The following is an 11,581-nucleotide window of genomic DNA, read 5'->3' as shown; positions in this document are numbered from 1 at the left end:
TCTAGATTGATAAACAGCCATACAGTTAAGAGGGAAAATGTTCATTTATGATTTGGGGGTGTACTGTGCCTTTAAAAAGTATTGTGCTCTACCTGTTGCCCCAAGTTTAGCAACACCATGATAGAGATCTCCTTTATGTTAGTAACACCAAAAGGGCTGGGCAACATGGAAAAAACCAAATGTTATAATATTTTTGATCAAATACCTTGATATCAATATTGCCACAATATTGTAGCGTTGACCATTGGTGCTTTTATAAAATATTTACACAATGAGATTTTTGATAAATAGTCATCAGTGACGTGGATTTAATAACAGTGTAAAAATGGATAAAAGCTAGAACAGTCTGGTAAGTTCAGACAATTACGTCAAACCAGTAAAAGACAACACATAATATTACCAAATCCAAAATTTAAGACTATATCCACCTCTTATCACAATATCAATAAAATATTGCTATATTTTCCTGCCCTACAGCAAAATGCCTTACTAGCTGTCACCTTTGAGGCAGACTTTCCAGTAACAGGAAATTCACTGTAGGGTCCAATCAAAGTTTCTTTTAACTAATTATTGATATCATATTTAAAATGTTGAGATTCTGCAGATGACAAGCTTAGCTGCATTATGCACAGACCTTCATGAATAAATAATATAGTATAACAAATTGAAACCCCCCATGAGTTTTTGACGGTATCACGCTTGCGGATTATTAATTTATAGACAATATAAAGAAGCATCGGTGCCTGCAAACAATCCACCAACTTTTGTTTAGATGACATGCAGATCATGCATCAGTGTGATGAATTACAAATCTGAAGCTGGAAATATAATTAGAGGGTCTAGAAAGGACCATCTGTCATGTGATTGTGGTGATGAGTATCAAAGATGACAGCAGAGAGCAGAGGGAAAAAAAGAGGGAAATTAAATCTTGGAATGAGACCGGTCTCTCGCTACGATCAAACACTGAAATCTTGTTAAAAATACAACAATATTATCTGCACAGATTACAATGATACTGTCACAATTATGGGAGGATGTAAACGAGATGAGAACATCAAGGGTTTTTGCTCAAAATCCCACCGGGGCCAATTAGGAGAATCTCGAAAAGTCACTTAACTCAAAGTAATGAAAATAAGCAGTTAACCCAAATATCTAAAGAAGACACTCGAAGCACTGACGGCGGCTCCATTACCCCTATTTTACCAATAAACAGCCTTTTTTGTTTTTAATTACTAGCCTCTGCAGGAATAAAAGCTTTTGTGTCTAACTGGTATTCCACAAATCTGCAATGAAATGCTACCACAATTCAAATTCCTAGGAAATTTATGGATTTCTAAGGAGCTCCATACAATGTATTTAGCATTAGTGCTGGATGATATGACCTAAAAATTGTATGTTGGTATTATTAAAGATTCTGGTTGTTTTATCCTTTAAATAGATATATAGAGACTGACTCTACTTTTAAGAGTTTACACATGATTCCCCTTAATCCATGATTTGATAAGTCTTTTGATTTGAATATAACAATATGATTTGACTTCTGATTTAAACATTTTTTTCAGCACTGAATTGCCATTGTTGGACAAGTGTTGATTTGTAAAGATCAACAGATTATTGTTTTTTTACTGTCATTTACGGTTTTCAAATTCTTATTTAAAAAGGCACATTGCATGGTATAAAGTGTGATATGACTAAAAACAATTATTTCAGCCACGAGATAACAGAGGATGTTTTAAAACAGATTGAGTTTCCTCAGCTGCAAAAGGTTACTTTGACTTTAACTGAAACGTGTTTGTTGTTTACATACCGTCACTCACAGAGAAGGCAACATGTTGCCATACTGCTGCTCTGTGCTATGTGCCAGTGTGACAGTCATATTATATGGAAACTTAAAACCTGTGTACTGGGTAAACTGGTATACTGCCCAGCACTATTTAACATAGTTACCATGGGCCAGGTATTTCACATGTTGTGGATATGTGAGTTCACGCTCTCTGTTGTGTTGCTCCTAACGCACTGGTCACAGTGATGACACAGCGCTGAGACCTAGGAGTTACTTGAACAGCAAAAACCATTTGACTCACAGTTTATTTAGAAATGCGTACCATTCAACGGGCATGAAATGTATCATGGAAGTTCAAAGTGAGAGCCAGGGAGGAAAGACTTTGACATGCTGGTAGCAGATCTTATGAGATAAGACGCCTCATTTTGGCCTGTGACATTTTCACGCAGAACATAGTGCAAAAAAAAAACATTTCAGTGAAACAAACCATCACTCCGCCTTAACATATGGTGCTTGTGTGCCATGGGAGTACGCATGATAAAAATACCTTCGCAGCAATTAACACGACAGCAAATGAGGAGTTTCAGATAATTTCTTTGAGGATAATCAAGTGCATCCCCATATAAAAGCAATGGCACTGATAAGCCCCGTAATTCAATAGACCACTTTGTGTGTCCACTCTTATCAGAGCTGCTTGAGCCATCACTTCCAGTCACTTCTGTAAAGATGCAATTAATTCTAAAGCAGTAGCGTGAAATTAATTTATTGCTTGTAATTAGTTTTCGGCATACTGTGAAAACAATCTCTCCAGATAGGGTGTTTTCACCCTCCACCAGAGAGTCTGAGGACACTTGGCTCCATCTGAGTTCAATATGGAGTGGTGCCGTCAGCTGCCAACAACGTGGAGCACAGGAACTTCTTAACCCCCTGTTGACTTAGGCCTCTGGATTTATAGTTTTATATGACACATGCAAGATATTTTAGTTGCTATGAACGCACATGACAAGGTAATTTTTTCATTGTGTCTTGGGAAAGCACAAACCAGGTCATGTATATATGGAATTTAGGTTGTGATTAATTAAGTCAGCACGTGTGTGTTCTTGCATGCAACACGCCTTATTAAAATTACTATGATGTATTCATAAAGGCAACAGGAATCATGTTTTTTTTTTTATTTACGTGACACTAATCATATATGATTCATTTGCATTTTCTTCATGAAAAGCTGTTACAAAAGCAAGATGTTATAACTGTCACAGCCACTAGGTGTCACACTTACATCTTATCTGAGTTTAACACAAGCCATGGAGATGGCTCGGGGGGAATATTTATAGAAGGTGGCTGATTTCCGTCAAGACACTTCTTCTGTCTGTCACATGTGTAACCAAACACCTGAAATCACTTCAATTAAGCAGTGAAGTCCCGACAGCCCTGTTAAAGTGAAATGATGAAACCATTTGTGGCAGGAGCCTTATCGTGCTCCGACGTGGCATATGCCAGACTTGTACAGTTATCGCGTGCTCTTAGTCCCCCCTCTCTGATAGGCCTATTTCATGTCACATATCTAACAAGATCAGGCTTCTCATTGCACCTCTGTGCTCGTTAGAACTAAAGTGAGATTGGAGCTGACCACCACCTCTCACACACGGGGTGATAATTTATGGGGCTGGAGCTGCCAGGAGGGATGATAGTTTATTTAAAACTCACACTTTAAATGATTCAAATATTTACCCGTCTCTGAAGGATTAGAATATTTTACGCTCCAACACAGTTAAATCACAGTTCAAAGAAGGATTATGTTGTGATTTTGACATTTAAATGGAACAGTGTTTTATTTAAATTAACCTACCAGTGGAAATATCAAAGAGAAGAATATCATTTCAAAGACTGTTACTATGAACATTATAACGGCATTACGTGTAACCATATACTCGTACTAAAGAGTGAGTAGAATGAAATTAAGAGATAAAAAGGTGACAGATTTTAGAAACTCCTAGTACCAGCGGCAAATCACCTTTTGAATCTACACTTTGTGCAACCCAACCCTCAAGGTGGGTCTGGGAGGAATTCTACTGAATCAATTTTTAGAAAGCTACACCGATCATTTTAAAACATTGACCAAAAAAACCTGGGCACACTGGCTTGATTTCAATCAACAAAATGGAAAGACAGCAGAAATAACCCAAAAATTAGCAAGAAATTTGTTAAAAAGTACAAGACAATTACCTGAAACAAAAACAAAAAAAAAACAAAAAACAGCAACAACAACAACAACAACAAAAATAGGACAGTAAATAACAAAAGAAGAAAAAGTGCTTAAAAATTCTAATAATTCTGTCAAATAATTTTAAATATATACACATGATAATTAGTAATATAGTTTTTCTCTTGTTTTTTTCTTACAAATATTTTCTACATCTCCTATTTTTTTTGCTATTTGCAGGACATGTCTTCAAGTTGCTGATTTTTTCCCATGTTTTTGGTAGAAAATCAAACCGATTAGCTCAGGTTTCAAAGATTTAATAGTTGTAAAAGGCACCTGAACACAGCACAAAAATGTGATGTCAATCCAGGTCTCAAACAATAATCTCAGTTCAGATCTTAAAATTCTGATGACCGATGCACCTTTTCTACTGAATTAGCTCTGGTTTTGTCCAGGACTTTTGTAACCTTGACGCTATCTAGCGAATCAGCCCACCAGTTTTACGTGAAAGCACAGTAATTAAAGATGTGTCATTAACAGAGGGTGTTGCACACAGCAAAACAGAAGTAAACAATAGTAGTAAAATCTCGGATAACACTGAGTTCATGCAAAATTTTGCTCCATTATTACAGATACTTTGTTTTCCCCAAAAAACAACCAAAAAGTAACTATTAATGGGACCAATGTGCACAATGTTGTTTTCTAACAATTTCTCACTCAACTCCTCCATTGTTGTCTTCTCCATCTTCTCTTTCCAATCCCGAGAATATGACACACCCACTGATGTCGTGGTTCGTACTTAAGGGTCAAGGAAAACCTGCTATTTTTTGGTTTCAGCTGACAGCCAACTTTTCGGGTTCTAAACCAAAGCTCTGAACAGATCAAATTTAGGTGTGAAAACTGGAATGGAACCAGTTTCATGTTGGTGGTAAAAGGGGTATGAATGCCATTTTTAGGGAGCCAGAATATGATGGAGGGAAAGTGCAGGAAAAGTGCACACACTGACTTTTTTATGACTATGCCGTGACTCTTTTATGACCTTTTTATGCCCTTTTTATAGTATACTAACACTTTTCTAAAAACTACAACACTCATACAGCCTCTGATTGCACAGTAACACTCAGATTGCATTCTAGTTTTCCACTTGTTAATACATTTTAAGGTAATGAAATAAAGAGACAGTACAGCGTTTAACATTTATAGTATCCACAGCAGTTAAGCAACTTCTGGTGGGTACAGTATGCCATAATACTATAACTGCTAGTAATAATAATGAACAATTTGTTATGCTAATTTATGATTAGGATTAAATTTGCTAGTGATTATTTTGGATGGCGATGCATGGTTGCCTTTCATAGCACAGAAACATTTTGTTCTTTATTTTTATTTTCTTTATTTTCTATCAAAATATTGATGGGGAGGGGATTTTGAGCATGTTAAAATACTGGGGGATGTATTATACATAATAATTACTGCCTAGTATTGTCTTATCATCATAACACATGCTCCTAACATACCATTTGGCAGATTGTGCTTTAAATTAACTACATGCAAGTGTTTACTTGTTAAATCATTTGTTTAAGGTATCTTCCTGGAGTTGCTGTCCAAATCTTTCTCACTCAATTGAAATGTGCAGCTTACATATTAATTAGATAAATCTGTTAGGCAGCGGAAAGCCTCAGTGAGACATCTGGGTCTTAATTAGTCAAAGGGATTCAAGTGATAAACAGTCTAAAAAAAATATGTGTATAAATGCTGAATTAACTCATTCAGTTGCATCATTGACTATTAACAAAACAATAGCTACGTGCATGCAGGCTGAATATTAAATTGCTACTTATTTCATTATTTCTTTCTTATTTGTTTTGTAAAATGCAGATACAGTTTGTATTTTTAGGATTTTCAAGCAGATAAAAGCTACAGTTTTATAAAAATAACTTCTCCTCTTCCCTCTCGGATGATTTCTAATGGCCTGACTGTAAGTGAAGAAAAAACAGCCAACCAGGGCTGAGGGGTCTTTAATGCAACTGTCAATCACGGTTTGTGTGGTCAAACTGTTCAACTAGGCAGCGCTGATCAAATACAAATCAAGATTTTACCGCATTGCCTATTTCAAAATAAATAAAAAAAATCAAAAACAGATTTTAGTGTACCATTTGGCTCTAAAATGAAGGAGTGTGTTCGGACGATGTGCAGTGTTTCGTTTTGGCTCAGCTGTTTTCAACATAGCAACTGTGTCGTGAGATTTCTCATTTTACAGCAGAACAGTGCATGAAAATATTTTTTTGAAAACATCTGAGGTGAGAACTGGGCTATGCAGTACCAGAATCTTGATCATTTGAGTCTTCATATTTGATCAGCACTGCCTAGTTTGAGTGAGCTTTACATGACCTACATTTAAGAGCTTACTTGTTACATTATTAGTTTAAGGTATTGTGCTCCTTGTTGGAGTTGCTGTCTGAATCTTTCTCGCTCAATCAAGATGTGCAGCTTACATTTTAATTAGATAAATTTGTTAGGCAGCAGAAAGCCTCAGTGAGACATCTGGGTGTTAGTTAGTCAAAAGGATTTCAGTGATAAACAGTTTAGAAAATGAATGCGTATGAATGCTAAATCAACTCATTCTATAAAATCCATTAATAAAAACAGTAAAATACCTACGTACACACAGGCTAAATATTGATTTGCCACTATTTCTTTTTTTTGTGACATGCAGAAACTGTTTTTATTTTTTAGGATTTTAAAGCAGGTTAGAGCAACAGTTGGTAACTTTTATACAACTTTGTGTCTTATTTGCTGAAACTGTCACTATATCCACACAGTAACACATGAGACAGATCATCTATGAAAAACAAATGTTACTTTGCCCTCTTGAATTGCTTTCAGTGGCATAACTGCACATGAACGGAAACAATCAGCCAGAGCCGAGGAGTCTCTAATGCAGCGCTCATGTCAATCACTGCTTGTGAACTGCAGTCGGACTGTCAAACTTGGCAGCGCTGGTCAAATATGAAACAAAATTATCTTGCTGCATCTCACCTGAAATGTTTTCAGAAACATATTTTTGTGTACTGTTTAGCTGTAAAATTAAAAAGCTTATGGTCTGGCCGCCTTGTTGAAAAAATGTTGAGCCAAGAACGAAGCACCAACCACTGGCTTGCTACTGAGTTTCTCATTTTACAGGCAAACGGTACGCAAACATATTTTTCTGACAACATTTGAGGACCGATGCAGTAATTAACCCTTGATTTATATTTGATCAGCGCTGCCTACACTGTGAAATCTGACAAGTTGATCTTAAATAAAATGATCTTGGAGACTTGAAAAAGGAATGTTAAAATTAATACAAATCTCAATTTATGTTTACTTTGTACTTAAAATTTAGCTATTTACTTGAAGTTGTTGCAACTTAAAAATGACAAGTGAAATTACCTTGTTCTTTCTCAGTGTTAATAATTTCAGTAAACCTAGTTAGTCTGATTTAACTTGATCATGACAAAGAGGATTTTGTCAATGCTGAGAAATCTGAAAGTTCTGTTTGTTAACATGTTAAAGAATATACAAATATCATTTACTAGTATGTAACCAGCATAATACAGATATATAAACACCGTAAACTGTGTTTACTGAAGTTGTTAAAACCTGGAATGATTGATTCATATATATATATAATTATATTCACAAACATTTTTCAAGACAATCGGTTTCCTAGATTTCTTTATGTGAAATCAACTTGTCATATTTTACAGTGTAGTTTGACGGTTCATTCGCAGTTCACAAAGTTATTGACATGATTGACAGCTGCGTTAGCGACTCCCCTGCTCTGACTGGTTGTTTTGGTGCACTGGTGGTAGACTAATGCCATAATGCTAATGCAAATGCCATTAGAGGCAATAGGGGGAGTAGAGACATGATTTTTTTTTCATAGATTATCTGTCTCATTATAATACTGTGTGCATGTAGTGTCAGTTTCAGCAAATATGACAAGAAGCTTTTTTCATAAAAGTTACTACTGTAGCTTTAAATGCCTCCTAAAAGCATGATTTTGTGGTGATTTCCCAACGTTGACATCCAATGATTATCTCATAGACCAGAGATATCATTTCATCTCCAAAAAGCTAATGAGTGGACTGACCCTGGTAAATGCTGTCTGAATAAATATGTCATTATTCTCGCTGGATTTAAATAATGTGTCCATGTGGATATTGGCAACCACAGGTCTTTTTAAAAGTAGTAATCAGTGAACACAAGGACGCAAGTGACGCATGTAGTGAAAGAACGGATGGGGAAATGAGAGGATCAACTGTACAGGTAAATTGTTGTGAAATTAAAATTAGTATTTTTGTTTTGAAGCTATTCCCGCCGGTTAATGGGAGGAAAAAATACAGGGAAGTAAAAAACATGGCAAGATGAAAGCTTGACTTTCATCTTGTGTCTCCTATTGAGAATGTAACATTGGAGGAGAAGGACCAGGCTGCTGCATTCATCAAATCTGTGCTTTACCCTCAAGTGTCCACCACACTAACAGCCTTGTGAAGAAAAAGCCTCAGACTCATTACTGCATCGAATGAATGGCCGAGGTTGACCACTGCTGAGTCCATTCATCTCTGCAGTCACACCTCTGAACCACATCAAAAGACTGTTTAGTTGTGTGGTCGAGATATCTGCTTGTGTTTGTCTCTATCGAACACAAGTATTGAAGTGCAATGACCTAGAGGTCAGGGTACAGCAGCCAACATTGTACGCACAAAAAGATACCATAAAGTACGTCTCCTGTTAATTATTGTTCATCCAGCTGAGGCTCACAATACAGATCGCACTCTGGGTTAGGTGGTTAGGCTTTGAACAATGTTCTGAGAGAAATTCACAGTTTGCCTTGGTCTTGCTGGTGTGTGTATGTCGAAGTACTGCACAGCATAATCTGTGAAATGACTGCACTCGTATTAGACAAAAACGAAAAACAGCTGAATAAAAAGTGATTACAGGCAAATGCTGCAATCTAAAAAGGGCGCTGTCGGTGCCAGAATACCTTCAGAGGAAAAAAACAAAAAAAAAACACATTTGTTACAAGAGTTTCTGTCTAAGAGCCTCAGTGTGACGTTGCTGCTCGTCAGAAGCGCCACATATTAGCACAGTGGCCCTGTTACATTTATCTGACGGATACAGAAAAAAAAAAAGAGGACCTGACAAAGTGTTTTCCTCTGTAGTGGTTGTAATCAAAGTGAGCCCTCTGCTGAATCTTACTGTCATGTTTCACAAACTGCAAGAATTTAACAGCCGAACTGCTCGGATTTAACAGCTGAACACGCAAGGATCAGCAGAGTGCGAGTTGCCTGAGTAGAAAGAAAGAGATAGACGGGGTTAGACAGGCTGAGGAGGAAGCGGGTGGGGTGGGGGGTGGGGGGGTAAACAGGTAGATTAAGAGCATAAAGGAGAGCGGCAGAGTGCCTGACATGCACACACAAAGACATGAGACGGTTTTTCAGGTAGGTGTTTGCAAGTTGATTTTGGGGACTGATGTTGAGCATTAAATCGGCGCAAAGACGCCGGCTCACTCTTGCTCTCAGTGTGCAACCCCTGTAGTGAAGATCTATACGGCTGATCAGACCACCTTCTGTGTGAGCGGCTGCTTTTGCCTCACTGCCAGTCTCTTGGCAGGGTGCAGAGACTTCAGCAGACTACAAAATGCAGTCGCACACAGGGGTTATGCCCTGATAACCACACAGTCTTAGTGAGGAATTTAATTGGCCCGCTGCACATTTGACTTCAGGGAATGTTTTGACACTGTAGGTGTCAAAACACGATGAGCTAAAGGTTGAAACTGGAGATACAAAGCGTGCAACCAAATCTCGGCCCCCTCAGTCCTCTGAGCTCAATGGCCATAACAAAAAATTTGCATATTGATGAGGATAATTGGAAAGTTTTTAAGCCACAAGTAAACATTCAAATTCAAAAATCAAAAACAAGGATTATTGGGCTAAACTTAAACATTTTCAGGGGAGCGCTATTTTCTGCTGTGTTTTCAAATATCTGCTTATCCCATATTTTCAACAAATAACATAGCAAAGCTGTTGATCAGACACAGAGGATCTGCATCGACAAGCGGGAGAAAATACTTTGAAAATGTATGCATTGACTGCATGTTTAAGGTGGCACATAAGAATGAAACTTCATTATATTTGAATAAATATAAACACACTGGTTGCAAAAAATCCAACATTGCCAAGGAGCAAATCTCCCACTAAGCCCTGTGACCACTTTGTACCAAAGTCTGGAGAAGTTACACCACACAAACACCGTCCTCACATGTGCATCCCTTTTATGTTCTAAAACTGAGCTCAGAAGACATTTTTATACATCCACCAACACTAATGCTAAGGGAATACAATTTATTGATTTGCTGTCAGACTGGGATCAACGCGGTCCTATCAGGCGGCTCGGCACATAACAACACAGCCGGTGGACGGCGAGCGCAGCACAAATAGACCAGCAAATGATGATGTGTACTGTGGAAAACACAGGGTTGACCCCATATCTCATGCAGCCGGATCAAAAGAAGTAGCGTCACACAAATCTGCTGTGCTCTGCTGAGTTCACTTGGCTTGCATTCCCAGACAATTGGCAGCCGGGTGATAGATATCAGGGTAGACCTGATTTAACTGAGTTAGTAAATCAGATAATCAATACAGAAAAAGTGAATCACAGCAGCACAGTGTACTTTTACAGATCTATCCTGTGTTCCATGTTGTAAAGATGCAGATTTAGCAATCTTTGCAGGCATTTATACCAAAATTGACATTGTATAAAAGTTTTTGTTCCAAATTTTGGAAAATACACTGGACATTCACTGTCTCAAGAAGAGTTTGATGAAAAGATTGATATCACTCTCATATCTAGATGCTGAATATGAGGTTACAGCAGCCTGTTAGCTTGGCAAAACGAAAAATAGCCTGACTGTTCAAAGTTAACTTAAGTATCTCTTAAGCTCAATAACAGGGTTGCACATTTTAAGCTCTTTCCTTTTATTGTTTTTATTTATTTTTATTTGTTTTTACTGATATTATTGTTTTATTTTCCAAATGTAGCATTTTTCGAAAAACATTATCTTTGATGGATATGACAGTATTAGTCTGGATTTAATAGCATTATTTGAGCATTTATACGGTGCATTCAGAATATGTATCTCAACTAGGGCTTTTAACCGCAGTTTATGACGCAGGGCCTGTTGTCCCTTTACAGCCCAGTCATGTGTTGTCATGGATACTTTGTACACAAACCAAGTCACAAACAGTTTGCCATGCTGGTGCATGCCCCAAAAAAAAGCCAACATGACTGGTTGGAAGGAGAAAACAGACCTGCTTTTAACCATTATGACAAACCTGGGTGTCAACAGGTTTTTCGGATGTGTGCAAATATCAAAAGGCCGACCTTTTGGTGATTGAAGAAAGGAAAGAGGGAGGCTGTGTTCTCACGGTCAAACGAGTCTGCCACTGGAAGGAGACTTTGAAAATCATCCTATTCTGAAGCAAAGAAGCAAAGTGACAAGCAGCCCCAGCTGTTTCATTGTTATATGTCCTGTTTACACGCAGGGCCGC

At 37.6% G+C, this 11,581-nt stretch overlaps 1 long non-coding RNA gene across 1 annotated transcript in view; it reads right to left on the bottom strand.

Moving 5' to 3' along the window:
- Positions 1–11,581, bottom strand: part of LOC148188101 (uncharacterized) — a 148,468-nt gene that overhangs the window by 48,389 nt on the left and 88,498 nt on the right. The gene's annotated exons all lie outside the window — the stretch shown is intronic.

Source organism: Plectropomus leopardus, chromosome 12 (genome assembly GCF_026936395.1).
Source record: "Plectropomus leopardus strain MGB_pleo_1.0 chromosome 12, ASM2693639v1, whole genome shotgun sequence".
In the NCBI taxonomy this organism is placed as follows: domain Eukaryota; kingdom Metazoa; phylum Chordata; class Actinopteri; order Perciformes; family Serranidae; genus Plectropomus; species Plectropomus leopardus.
Note: the sequence above shows the minus strand (reverse complement) of the source record. Positions and strands in the feature narration are given on the sequence as shown.